The sequence below is a fragment of the Pseudorasbora parva genome, chromosome 4 (genome assembly GCF_024679245.1).
Source record: "Pseudorasbora parva isolate DD20220531a chromosome 4, ASM2467924v1, whole genome shotgun sequence".
Classification (NCBI taxonomy): Eukaryota; Metazoa; Chordata; class Actinopteri; order Cypriniformes; family Gobionidae; genus Pseudorasbora; species Pseudorasbora parva.
This window is the reverse complement of record NC_090175.1, coordinates 28,118,820-28,131,639: the sequence shown is the minus strand read 5'-3', so window position 1 is coordinate 28,131,639 and position 12,820 is coordinate 28,118,820. Positions and strand designations below refer to the sequence as shown.

The following is a 12,820-nucleotide window of genomic DNA, read 5'->3' as shown; positions in this document are numbered from 1 at the left end:
ACATAGACTTGACATTAATGACAGTAATCACACATAGTTCATTAATTCAATTTAATATTGGGAGGTAGGACTACTTAGTTTTCATTTTAGTAGATAATAATAATTATGGAATACTGCACATATAGGCTAGGCTATGGTAATCATCATTTCATCTCATGTTATAATGTAAAGTGCTATGTCTTCCCACTTTTTGATGTCCTACAATGATTTAAACTCGCTGATATTGAGAACTTTTTTAACTGGCAACTTGCTGCATTACATATATTGCACTTTTTTGGTATCATGGATTATAGCCAATTTAAGAATAAAAAAAAACGTTTTTAAACTCATAAACCACGTTATATATATATATATATATATATATATATATATATATATATATATATATATATATATATATATATATATATATATATATATATATACACACACACACACATATACATATAATGTTACTTTGATTGATTTTTTTTTTTGTTATATTGTAATAATGTGATCTTTTTCCACAGTGGGAATAGAGATTAAAAGTCTAGTTTATCATTCATGGTAATTCCATTTCAGAGTTTGCTAAATACTTTCCTTCCATACCCATTGCTTGCTCTTTCTTGAGAGTTCTTGCTCTATTTAAAACTAGTTTGAGTCGTCAGCTTTAGCCTATTTGACCTCACTTGTTGCCCTCAGGACCCTACAAACGTATTACAATGCGCCTAAGTGCAGGGAAGTGTGGTATCTCGATGTGCCCTCACAGAGCTAAGGGTTAATGCTTGCAGCAGTGGTGAGAATGTAGTGATGCAATGGAAATACACTGCAGGTGTACTCACAGTTGCTAAAGGATGACTCAGGGGGGGTTATTAGGTGTAATACTTCATAATGCATGAAATAACATGCCAGTTCAACAATCTGTATTTTGTGCGAGTCTTGATGGGTATTTTCTAAGTAGACCTTAAAAAAAAAGTTTTGAAAGTCATTACTGTGGAGTAAGAAAAGTTAAGAAAATGTAAGAGCACACTGTATTTAACAGCATATTCCCCCTATAGATTAAAAAAGACATTAATGTACAGACTAAACATACTAAATATAATAAACAATTACAATTGCAAGGTTCATAAGACCTTATGACAGCATGCCCACCTGTAAACTCTGTAAACCTGATGTTTTATTTAATGTCAAAGCAGCTTACATAATATAAAAAATAACTAGTAGTTTATTAAGTGTATTAAAGTAGTTTATTAATACATTAACATATTTAACATTTTTGTGGCAAAAGGCAATACAAAGTTGACATTTTTGCCCTCTGAATTGAATGCTCTGTTCTGTGACGTCAGTGTAAATTCCTATTGCTGTGATTGACTAACAGCTTTGCATATGAAATAGCTTAGGGCCCTATTTTAACAATCTGAAGCGCATTGGCTTTTGGGCGTGTTTATATGGCATTTTGGGCGTGTCTGAATCCACTTTGCTTGTTTAGACAATTTAACAACTGAAAAAAACGGTCAGCGGCCAGGCTCATGGTCCAAAAAGGTCGACTCAATTGTCTTAATGAATCATGGGTGTGTTTTGGGCATAACGTGCAATAAACCAATCAGAGTCTCTTCTCCTTTTCCCTTTAAAAGCCAAATGTGCTTGCACCATGGTGGAATTTGCGAGCAGAAAGACTGAACGCTTCTCCAGAGAGGAATCCTTTTATTGTTAAATGTTTGTGTGCTGCTGTGCGTCCCTGTGTGTGTAATAAGCAGAGTGTACATGCGTTTAACTCCCACCTATTGACTTAAAGGTGTCATGAACTGGCTTTAAAAAAAAAAACAATTATACTGTTGTCTGAGGTCAACTAATGATGTCTGTGTGGTTTTTACATTTAAAACATCATAACTAATAAGTAATAGGCTATTTTCTACACTGGTTTTGAGGCTCTCTCCTGAACGCTGGGTTTTGATGGGCATGACGCACTGGAGACCTGGAAGTAAACGCCCACGGTTAGGATTGGAGAAGATTTGCATATTTAATGAGCTTCAGCTCCCCTGTCAGTTCAGTTCACATGAGAGAGGAGACTCGGAGAGAGTGAAGTAGAAGTGGCAACCGGAATGATTTTCTCGATCACAGGGCTCGTAAACGTCTTTATCAAACAAACACAATGATTTATTTATTTTTCATCCACCTGTGATTGATTGGACTATTATTTTTATATTACACATAGCCTGCAAGATCGGACGATATAAGCGCAAACCGCGCACACACACATACACATGCGTGCACGGGCGCCGCCCTTCAGATGTCAGAGAGAGAGAGAGAGAGAGAGAGAGATAGAAAGAGAGAGAAAGAGAGAGAGAGACAGAATAGTAGAACAAGAACGGAATATAATGAGATTCATCGGCCTGGCGGGCTTTGCGAGCCCTTGCCCATACGTGTCCGAGTCCAGCGTAGTAAAGGTATGTTTCTGTTAGACACGTACACATAAGCAAAATTATCTATAACACTGCAATACTATCACACATCAAAACACGTTTTACTCACATCGGTGTGTTGCACCATTCCTGTCGGATCCAAATCCAGCATTTGACCAGATTTTTTTTACAAACGATCCCGCAGTGAACTGAAGTGAATATGTCTTCCCCATGTGAGCTGGAACTTAAAGGTCCCGTTCTTCGCGTGTTTTCGAAGCTTTGATTATGTTTACAGTGTGCAATATAACATGAGTTCATGTTTCGCGTGTAAAAAAAAACACCGTATTTTTCACACAATTTACTTATCTGTACACCGCTGTTTCCTCTGTCCTAAAAACGGCCTGATGATTTCCTTGTTCTATGAAGTCCCTCCTTCAGAAATACGTAATGAGTTCTTATTGGGCCAGCGCTTCCCGTGTTGTGATTGGACAGCAGCTTAGCGCACTTTGCCCGGAAAGATCCCGCCTCTTACCATAACGGGGAGATGCAAACGCTGAATGCGCGCTCTTCTCCACGTGGGAGAGCAACAAGACCACACCCCCTATTTTGCGTGTTCTTGTGGGCGGAGGGTTCGTCAACAAACGGTTCTAGTGACGTCGCTGCACTTCCTGCTGTAGTCCAAACTGGCCGTTCGCTGTAGGCTTTGAAAGGGAACTTCTGTTAAATAAAATATCTCGCTTGGCATTGAACTTTGAGCTTTATAATTTTACAGGTATTATTTATGCTCTAACAGCAACATTACACACTAATTAAAGTTTGAAAGATGGAATCATGAAGAACGGGACCTTTAATTAAAAATAAAGTTCAACCACACATTGCTAATATTAGGATACGAAGGAAGCTTATGCAGCGACGTTGTTCTTCCAGGAATAGCACAATATCTTAATCTTCCTCGGCATGTTTATTGTTGTTGACCAGCAGGAGCCCTCCATGAGTCTGTAGGCGGGGCTACTGGATTAGAGGCGCTGTAGGTTCTGTATAGGCGGTGTTTTGTAGCGCAATGACGTAAGTATGAAGCACAAGACTGTTTGCTGAGCCTGGTGTCTAAAGCTTTTCTTTGACTAACAAGGATGTTTTCAGCTCTGAAACTTACAGGATATTCTTATTACCATGACCTTCATATATTAAAAGGGAAAGTTGATTTCTCAATTCATCACCCCTTTAAGACCAGGTTTTTGATAGGTGTATGATAGGGCCCTTAGTTTTACATGTGGAACTCTCGAAAACTTTAACCACATTTTTACTATAACCGCTCTCTAGGGTTAACTAATCGTGAAAGGGTTGATTGTAGCATTATATCGATGTCATTTTCTTTAGATTGTGGCATGAAAGGTTGCAGTGATGAGCACTGCAGCGGATCAATGACATGTTTAGTGCATGAATGAAGTGAGCTCACCATTGCAGTTCGATTTCTGCACACTAATGAATGCTTTCATCATAACTAACAGTGCAAACACAATGTAAATAAGAGACTCGTTGATTATTACGGGAGTTTTGGGGCACTGATACTGATAAACTCTGCTGTTTGATTGACAGCTCAAGCAATTGTAAATGGAGCGTCCTTTGATCGCTTTCTATAATTTATTCACAGTTTAAATAACAGATTATTTTCATCCTACAAAGAGAAATAATGTGAAGTTGCCCGTTTAGGCACTGGTTTAATTTACTGACACATAGACAGAGAACATCTGAGTGTATCATTACATTCAGAAATCAATGGTCCCAGATCAGGCATCAAAATGAACAATTACTGTCGAGCATATCGTCAAAGTCTGTTTGCAAAGCCTGATGATTTACCAAAGCATCCACTGTGAAATGTACCGAAGCACAAATAGATAATGCTCAACTGAGGCATTCACATTGTTGAATTAAAAGGAATTAGGATCCTTTGGACGGTAATGTTATTTGCAGTCAATCTTGTATTGCACTTCTCTCCTCGTCATCTCACTAACACGCAAATGGACGGGGCCTAAGTTGTAATGATGAAGTAGGCTTTGATTTTTATCTGAAAAGACGGTGTTTCAACTATAAATAGGATTCCACGATGAGTCGTTATCTTGGCTTGGTTACACTAAACAATGTTTTTGGACTAACAAGGACATTTTCAGTTCCGAAACTCACAGGATATTCTTCTAGTATGACCTCTTATATGTCAAAAGCTCAAGGGAAATTTGTTTGCTCAGTTCATGACCCATTTAAGTGCTTTATAAGTACTAATAAACAGCCAATATCCTAGTAATGTGCTGATAAGCAACTAGTTAATAGTGAGAATTGTACCCTAAACTGTTACAAAAGATTTTAGCAACCTTGGATATGACTCTTTATTCTTGGCTTCTCTCCAGAGGAAACTCACGATTGGCTCTTGGTATTCTAATGACTGATTAGGGGAGTGGGCACAAAGTTTCACGTCAATCTGGCTGTGGTTCGAGCACTCTCTCACTTCAGAGTGCTTTGTATTGTAAGTCAGTGTTAATTAATCTAATGCCTCTTGTGGAGCTGCACAGCCATCTAAAGTAGGAACAAAATACATCACTCCTGCTAAGCACACCTTCAAAGTGTAATTTGTTTTTCTTTGATGTTGCTTTTTGAGTGGCAAAAATAGCTTTTTTTATTATTTCTGCAGCCGACTTGCATGATAGCATTTGAACATGAGGTAGATGAGGCTCAATTCTGACAGAGGAAAATTGACTTATAATAGTCAACTTATTAGGGTCCAAATGAGAAGGGCTTCTGACTGCAATCATGACCTTGAAGGTCAGCCCTGAAATTCCTAGAGCTACAGACTAGTTCCTTTATGATTGAAATAATTAGTGTGTCATAAAGGGACCCTTGCCAAACAGCAGTTTTGTGTTTAATGAGAATGGCATTGTTCATCTGGGCTTAACCCAAAGCTGTGCAGTTCAGGAGGCATTTGCTGCTGCAAAGATCCTTGCATGTTCAGTGTGTATTTTGTTTTTCTCACTTAGTATGCAAGTTTATTTGTAATAAACAGAGTTGTGATTACATATTTAAGGGTTCAACAATAAGGATTGCCCACTGGCCAGGGCTCAATGTGAGACGTTTCGCATTCATTGAACTTCCAACTTTTTACTGTAAAGTATTCTACATTTTTGTTGCAAATTCTGCTGATTTGTCACCAAAATAAACATGGGGTTTTGTCAGATTTGTCTCAAAAGTATCGGTAAGAATTGTTTTTTTTAATGGAGATAAAAACCACTTAATCCGAGACCAAGTCAAAACCAAGACCAGATCAGCACTCCTTAAATTAACAGAGATCCACATTATCACTTAAAAAGGACTTATAACTTCAAGTTCAAGTTCAAGAGTTTTATTTGTCACATACACAGTTATACAGAATACAACCGGCAGTGAAATGTAAACAGGTCCGCTCCATGGACAGCAAATAACAATTAACAAAAAAAGCACAATAAATTATAAAATAGGGATAGGATAAAATAGGAATAGGATAAGGTGCTATATATATTCATATGTAGAATTATGAATAAATCAAGTAAAAGAAATAAGAGATGTGGAATAAAATAAGTGAGATAAGTAAACTGGAGACTATAAAAATAAATACGTGGATAACAGAAGTGCAGGAGTGTAATGTGCAAACAGCATTATAATGAGTAGTTACAACTTATAATAAATTACTTATAATAAATATAATTAGAATAAGACACTCTATAAAGCTGTTTCCAATCAAATGAAACTATTAACAACTAAATTCATCTTTGCACTACAGAGGGGATACAGAAGATGCATCTGAAAATATGAAATAAATAATGTTGAGGATAATGTTTAAAAAATAAAATAAATAATGTTTGTTAAAGCAATATCATGTTTGCAGTCATGCTCAAATTTGTGAAAAAAAAGCTCTCTTGCTCTTCTGATATTGGTTCATTATATCACGTTATAAATCCAGATCTCATGCAATACATTTTTGCAGCAATATCTTGAATTTTGTGAGCATATGTATACATTTTTGGTGACATTTTTGACATAGTCCCTAATTAATTTCTGAATCGGCACAATAAATAAATCCCATATATAAGTAAATAAGTTATTGATTGCATCTGAAGCAGGAAGTTTTACATCCAATCACATTAATGAATGCACTGGCAATTTAGTAATATCCCAGCAGTTGTGCAATATCTTGACCGGTCTTGAAACTAAATCCAGAGTCCTCTAAGTCTGACACCAAGACAAGTACAAGTGTGGTCAAGACTAAGACAAGGCCAAGACCATGAAAAAAAATGGACTTAAAGGTTAAGTTCACCTAAAAAGGAAAATTAACCCATGATTTACTCACCATCAAGTCATCCTAGGTATATATGACATTCTTCTTCCAGACGAACAAATGTTGAGTTACATTAAAGGTCCCGTTCTTCGCGATTCCATCTTTCAAACTTTAGTTAGTGTGTAATGTTGCTGTTAGAGCATAAATAATACCTGTAAAATTATAAAGCTCAAAGTTCAATGCCAAGCGAGATATTTTATTTAACAGAAGTTCCCTTTCAAAGCCTACAGCGAACGGCCGGTTTGAACTACACCCCTGCACTTCCTGCAGGAGTGACGTCACTAGAACCGTTTGTTGACGAACGTTATGGTAAGAGGCGAGACCTTTCCGGGCAAAGTGCGCTAAGCTGCTGTCCAATCACAACACGGGAAGCGCTGACCCAATCAGAAATCGTTATGTCTTTCTAAAGGAGGGACTTCATAGAACAAGGAAATCAGGCCGTTTTTAGGACAGAGAAAACAGCGGTGTACAGATAAGTCAATTGTGTGAAAAATACTGTGTTTTTTTACACACGAAACATGAACTCATGTTATATTGCACACTGTGAACGGGACCTTTAAAAAAGTCCTGGCTAATCAAAGCTTTATAATGGCAGGCATTGTTGTTCTGTTTTTGAAGTCCATAAAAATGCATCTGTCCGTCAAATAACATGCTCCGCACGGCTCCGGGACGTTAATAAAGGCCTTCTGAAACAAACTGTTGCATTTGTGTAAGGAAAATATCCATATTTAAAACTTTTTGAATTAAAGTTCCGGCCAATCGCCTATCTGTATTCAGTTTATGGGAAAAGTGTTTAAAGTGTCTCTGCAGTTCAAAGGATTACGTGACCATTAACGCCCCTTAGACTGAGAAGGCACTTTCAACACTTTTCCACGGATGACGATCAGCCGGAATTTTAATTCAAAAAGTTTGAAATTATAAAGCTTAGACGTTTTATACGTCTGAATGAAGAATGTCATATATACCTAGGAAGACTTGAGGGTGAATATATCATGGTGGGCTAATTTTCATTTTTGGGTGAACTATCCCTTTAAGACCGGTCTTGAGTACTAAAACACTAAAATAACACATTCTTATTTATAGCTGTATAATTTCCAGCTTGTGACATATATAATTAAGTGAACAAATGTATTTAAAAAAAATAATCTAACCCAAAAATCTAAATTCTGCTGTCAATTACTCACTCTCATGCCGTTTTAAGCCCACAAGAGTTTAGTTAATCTTCAAAACACAAAGTTTAATCCAAGCCTTGTGAAGAGATATGATCACTTTATATGAACAGATTTAATTTAAGCTTTTATTTACATCTAAACTATGATTGAAACATACACATAGAGCACATAACATGCTCAAATGTGTTTGTGATGCAATAGGACAAACGAGGTTTGTTCTTGTGCACAAGTTACCGTGTTTACCATATGTGATGTATACAAATGTGTGTTTATAAATAAATGATAAAACAGATAAAACAAAGTACATAAAGACAAAGGTCAAGAAATCAGAGCCTAATTCTCCTAAACTCACTAACCCTGCTTCCAATATGATTTGGTTCAGTGCCAGCATTGCTATCACACGCTTGAGATGATCAGTCTGTTAATTTATGCAAGATAGGTAGATCTGTTATCATTTTAAATCATGCAGATGAACTCATGGCCTTCAGTTCTTTCTTACAGAGTGACTCCACACTCATCTGTATAAAATGAGTGTTTTGTGATCATGTTTTTGACATTATGGTTATATATATCTGTAGAGACTTCATCTTATCTCGTATTCAAATTGTTATACCTTTTCTAATATCAATACTCTGTTAAAAGACTGCATATTAGTTTGCACATGGCATTTAATCAGTAGTGACATCTGTAGATGTCATAAACCAAAGTTGTTCATTTACAGTATAGTTCTTGCTGTATTATTGTAACAGAGGGCCATTGAAGGTGGTTGACCTCCACATGAGTTCTTGCACGTATCGAAGCAATCCACCCGCCTGCTAATGTAGGCCAATCTATGCTTAATTCAGATTCAGCAACCTCCTTTCCCTCTTGTTTTAACGTGGGAATTCTTTTTCACTTCACTTGGCCTAGTTATGACTGTATTATGTCTCATAATAGATGGCATGCCTCCTTTTTTACTGTTATGCTCAATCCAAATAAGATCCTCTTTAATGGAATCAGATTCAATTTTGTGGCACCCTGCATCTTCAATATTGACATTGTTTATCTGATAAGCCATTGACCATAGTAGTGATTTCTGCTGAGATGTTGGAGTGTACAGTAGTTGGTAACACTTGTTTTGCTGGGGCGGATTATGTGGTGTGATATTGGCAGGAACTCTGCTGGATGCAGTGTGTGGGATCCCCTTTGAACACACTATGGTTTCACACGACTTACAATTCCGTATTATACTAACACTAAAAAATTAGGGCTGGCCGTTATGGCGATATATATATATATATATATATATATATATATATATATATATATATATATATATATATATATATATATATATATATATATATATATATATATATATATATATATATTAGGGGTGTCCATGGTTAACCGATTGACCGATTAACCGTTAAAAATTGCGTAACCGAGTAAAACATTTTGCTCGGTTAAGTGGCGTCAATGACTTGCTTTGAATTTAGTTGTAATATATTTTTGCACCCCTAGAGACCGCCAGAGCGCTCCCAGACATTTGTAATATCCACAAGAAGAAGTCATGACCCGCTTTCTAAGCGGGCAATGAAGCGGGCAAAGAAAGCGTGGGAGCACTTTAAAAATGAGAGTGACGGGGCAAAATGCAAGTATTGCAATGCAGTGCTTACCGCATTTTTCAGGCTATAAGTCGCTCCGGAGTATGAGTCGCATCAGTCAAAAAATGCGTCCTGATGAGGAAAATAACATAAGTCGCACTGGACTATAAGTCGCATTAGGGCAGAAGCAGAGCGGGAGCCGCGCGCGCTGTGCATAACGGATCAGAAGAAAGAAAGTTTGAAGTGAGAAACTTGTGAATGACTAGAGAAAAGCAGACGTTACTTTAACTGTAATGAAGAAAACAAAAAAGCTAATCGCGAACTGAAAGCAAGATGGCCAGAGCTGAAGGGACGAGTCCACAGATGCTTGAACTCTCTGCCGGGAGAGGCTCAGCCACGCGAGTCAAACGCTGTGTGAAATGTGAATCATTCTCGGCTGCATATTTTACTGCATGCCCTCGCGGCCACTTGCATTGCTCTGTGAACTGTAGCGCGCATCTCATCCTAATTTAACGAAACTCAGCGTACGCCTCACAGACATGAAATATATCTTAAGAAAGCTTGAAATGTCTTTTAACAATTTAAAACGAAAACAAATAAGCTACTCTCTGTTTATGTAATCCATGATGTGCATTTCTCTCTATTGGCGCGTTCACTACGGAGATGGCGGTCGTCAAATTAATAAACTTAAAATAACCCTGACGCACACTATGGTTAACCGAGTATTAACCGCTAAGGGCCTCGGTTAACGGTTAATGAAAAACAGCCCTAATATATAAGCGGTAAACCGCTTTTAAACCCGTGGTATATATATCTATATATATCGGCCCCTTTAAGAGATCCGCATTCCCTACCAAACTGGGCCGCGATTCATCTGGACAGTGTTAAGAACACGGCCTCGGGAGCGCACTTGTTTAGGAAAGTAACCTGTGCATTTGTTTTAGCCAATTGTAATGTATTTAGTTCAATTAAACACGTGTACTGTAAGCGGTGATGGTGTTAATGATTTACCTCAGATATGGGCGAGAATGAGCTGCAGTGCATCGCGCTCAAACTGCAGAGAATGTGCTCAGTGAAAAAATGCACTTTTCTTTCTGGAGTCTAATAAAAGTTAACAGAAAACAGAAAATATGGTAGCTTATGTAGGCAATAACTGCACATTTGGTTTAGAATATTAATGTTAATGTCAACCCTTTTCTTTCCCTATTAATGTTTGCTGCTGCATCCTTTGCGTCTGACTGCTCCCACTTTTCCAACTACGGGCTATGCCACTGATCAAACAGAAAGTATGCGCTGCGTTAGCGCGCGTTAATAAATTTAGTGCCGTTAAAATGAATTTGCGTTGACGTGTTATTAACTTTGACAGCCCAAATATATATATATATATATATATATATATATATATATATATATATATATATATATATATATATATATATATATATATATATATATATATATATATATATATATATATATATATACCACGGGTTTAAAAGCGGTTTACCGCTGAACCGCGGGAATTTCTTGCTTTTCAACCGCGGTAAAAAAAAAAATCCATACCGTCCCAGCCCTAGGCATGGTTGTTGGTGCCAGACGGGCTGGTCTGAGTATTTCACAATCTGTTCAGTTACTGGGATTTTTACGCACAACCATTTTTAGGGTTTACAAAGAATGGTGTGAAAAGGGAAAAAACATCCAGTATGCAGCACTCCTGTGGGACGAAAATGGCTTGTTGATGCTAGAAGTCAAAGGAGAATGAGCCGACTGATTCAAGCTGATAGAAGAGCAACTTTGGCTGAAATAACCACTCGTTACAACCGAGGTACGCAGTAAACAGAATGAGAACAAGGATCCATCATGCCTTGTTACCACTGTGCAGGCTGCTGGTGGTGGTGTAATGGTGTGGGGGATGTTTTCTTGGCACACTTTAGGCCCCTTAATCCCAATTGGGCATCGTTTAAATGCCACGGCCTACCTGAGCATTGTTCCTGACCATGTCCATCCCTTTATGACCACCATGAACTAGGGATGGGACGATACACTTAAACTCACGATACGATGCACCTCGATATGCCAGGGTTACGATACGATACGTCACGATACGATATCAAATTTTATGTTTATTTTTTTCAAATCTGTGATTTTTTTTTACCACCAAAGTAATGTACTTAAACGAACGGTGGGATTTTTCTCTTTTTTTGCATTTTGGTTCTATATTGTTTAAAAAAAAAGAAGAATTTTTAGAAGTCCGCAACCACATCTTAAACAGGGGTGCCAATAATTGTGGAGGGCACTGTAGGGCTGTCAATCGATTAAAATATTGAATCGCGATTAACTGCATGATTGTCATGAGTTAACTCGATTTTAAATCTCACCTTTTTAGCAATTGTAAATGTATCTTATATGTATCTAATGGTTAAATTAAGTTTTTAATACTCTAATCAACATAGGTATGGACAAATATGCATGCTTTATGCAAAAGTACATTTATTATTAGTGAAACCATACTTATTCAATAATAATCAATACAGTATGAAGACTAGACATATCAAAGGTCATAGATATGTTTATCTAAGAAATTGTTCTCTTAAGCCTAAACTTAAAAATAATGAGTAAGTAACTGTTAGTGATTTCTTTCATTTTAAGAATATAAAGGGAGTTTTTACACTGGCAGTTTAATTCAGAACAGGGCAAAGTTCGTATGAAAAATTGTTAATGTGTACCAGTGAGCGAACCAGAACCACACCATACCTGGAGGAGGTCCATATTACACGAGTAGGAATATAGTGCGGCCCCTTTAAGAGATCCGCATTTCCTGTTGAACTGCCGGTATTTTGCGCGTGCGCGCCGAACTGGGCCGCGATTCACGTGGACAGTGTGAAGAACACGGACTCGGGAGCGCGCTTGTTCAGGAAAGTAACCTGTGCATTCGTTTTAGCCGATTGTAATGTATTTAGTTCAATAAAACAGTTGTACGGTAAGCGGTGATGGTGTTAATGATTTACCTCAGACATGAGCGAGAGTGAGCTGCAGTGCATTGCGCTCAGACTGCAGAGAATGTGCTCAGTGAAAAAATGCCCTTTTCTTTCTGGAGTCTAATGAAAGTTAAACAGAAAATGTGGTAGTTTATGTAGGCAATAACTGCATTTTTGGTTTAGAATATTAATGCTAATGTCAACCCTTTTCTTTCCCTATTAATGTTTGCTGCTGCACCCCAACCTCATTCTACGCAAATCATGGAGCAGTGCCATCTATCTTTATTTCGCGATACATTTTTTTCGACCTCGATGCGTTTCGTCACGTTTTGTATCGCGATAT

At 37.4% G+C, this 12,820-nt stretch overlaps 1 protein-coding gene across 2 annotated transcripts in view; it reads left to right on the top strand.

Moving 5' to 3' along the window:
• Positions 1-12,820, top strand: part of cnnm2b (cyclin and CBS domain divalent metal cation transport mediator 2b) — a 63,390-nt gene that overhangs the window by 2,027 nt on the left and 48,543 nt on the right. The window lies entirely within an intron of this gene.